The sequence below is a fragment of the Hevea brasiliensis genome, chromosome 2 (assembly GCF_030052815.1).
Source record: "Hevea brasiliensis isolate MT/VB/25A 57/8 chromosome 2, ASM3005281v1, whole genome shotgun sequence".
Classification (NCBI taxonomy): domain Eukaryota; kingdom Viridiplantae; phylum Streptophyta; class Magnoliopsida; order Malpighiales; family Euphorbiaceae; genus Hevea; species Hevea brasiliensis.
This window is the reverse complement of record NC_079494.1, coordinates 16,581,149-16,582,433: the sequence shown is the minus strand read 5'-3', so window position 1 is coordinate 16,582,433 and position 1,285 is coordinate 16,581,149. Positions and strand designations below refer to the sequence as shown.

Here is a 1,285-nt window from a genome sequence, read left to right as displayed (position 1 = left end):
TCAACATCTTCCTCATTTTCTCTCTTCTCACTTTTTTCACTCTTCTCATTATGCACTATTTTACCACTTTTTAGTGTAATGGCATGACATTGCTCTCTTGGGTTTTCTGGTTGACTTGGAAGTTTTCCAAAAGACTTGGTACCTGAGGAAGATGCTTGTTGTGCAATCTGATTTTCCAACATTCTGTTATGTGTTTGCATCTGTTCTAGCCTTGCTTTCATCTCTCTCATCTCCTCATCATGCTTAATTTGGTTAGCAAGAATCTGTTGTAATAAAGCTTCTGTGGTGGAACTTTGTTCTTGCTGTTTTGGTGGAGGATTCATATTTTTCTGCTGAAAATTAGGCAATGGTTGCCTATTTTGCTGATATGGAATTCCTTGTTGTGGCTGAAAATTCTGATTTGGAACTTGACTTTGCTGATTTCCCCATGAAAAGTTGGGATGATTCCTCCAAGTTGGATTATAAGTTTGAGAGTAAGGATTCCCCATTTGTTTGTTTCCATAATTGCCAACATATGCAGCTTGCACTCCATAGTCTACTCCACAGCTAGTAGTTCCTTCAGCATAAGCCACTTGTTGTGAACTTCCAGATGATGATGATGAACCAACCAACATACTCAAATCTTCCATCTTCTTAGCAAGGACATTTGTAAGTGCATCAAACTTTGCATTAATCATGTTGAACGGATCAAGATCATACATTCCAGCAGCTTGCCTCTTTTGAGTTGGAGCTGGTCCTCTTGGAATACTCCAAAGATGAGTATTCTTTGCAATTTTCTCCAATAGCTCATAAGCTTCATCTTCATGCTTCATAATAAATTCTCCTCCTGTTTGAGCATCAATAATCCCTCTAATTGCAGGAGTGACATTTGTGTAAAAATTCTGGTTTATCATCCATTTTGGAATGGCATGATGTGGGCATTGTCTCTCTAATTCCTTCCATCTCATCCATGATTCATAAAGAGTTTCATCTTCTCTTGGTCTGAAAGCTGTCATTTAATTCCTCAACTCTTGAGTTTTTCCAGGTGGAAAATATTGTGCAAGAAATGCATCAGTGAGTTCCTCCCAATTTGTAATGGAGTTATGAGGTAAAGAATCAAGCCAATCCAATGCTCTATCTTTCAAAGAGAATGGGAATAGCTTCAATCTTGGTGCATCATCAGATACTCTAGGTTATTTTTGCATATCACAAATCATAGCAAACTTCTTCAGATGTGTGTGTGGATTTTCAGAAGGATGTCCTCCAAATTGAGAATTCTGAATCATTTGAAGAACTCCAAAATCCA

The 1,285-nt window shown here is 37.8% G+C and overlaps 1 non-coding gene across 1 annotated transcript; it reads left to right on the top strand.

Annotated features, from left to right (window-relative positions):
• The first annotated feature begins 903 nt into the window (after nucleotides 1-903).
• Nucleotides 904-1,011, top strand: LOC131178035 (small nucleolar RNA R71). Its single transcript, XR_009147166.1, has one exon. It is a non-coding gene; the product is annotated as a small nucleolar RNA R71 (small nucleolar RNA).
• Nucleotides 1,012-1,285: the final 274 nt, after the last annotated feature.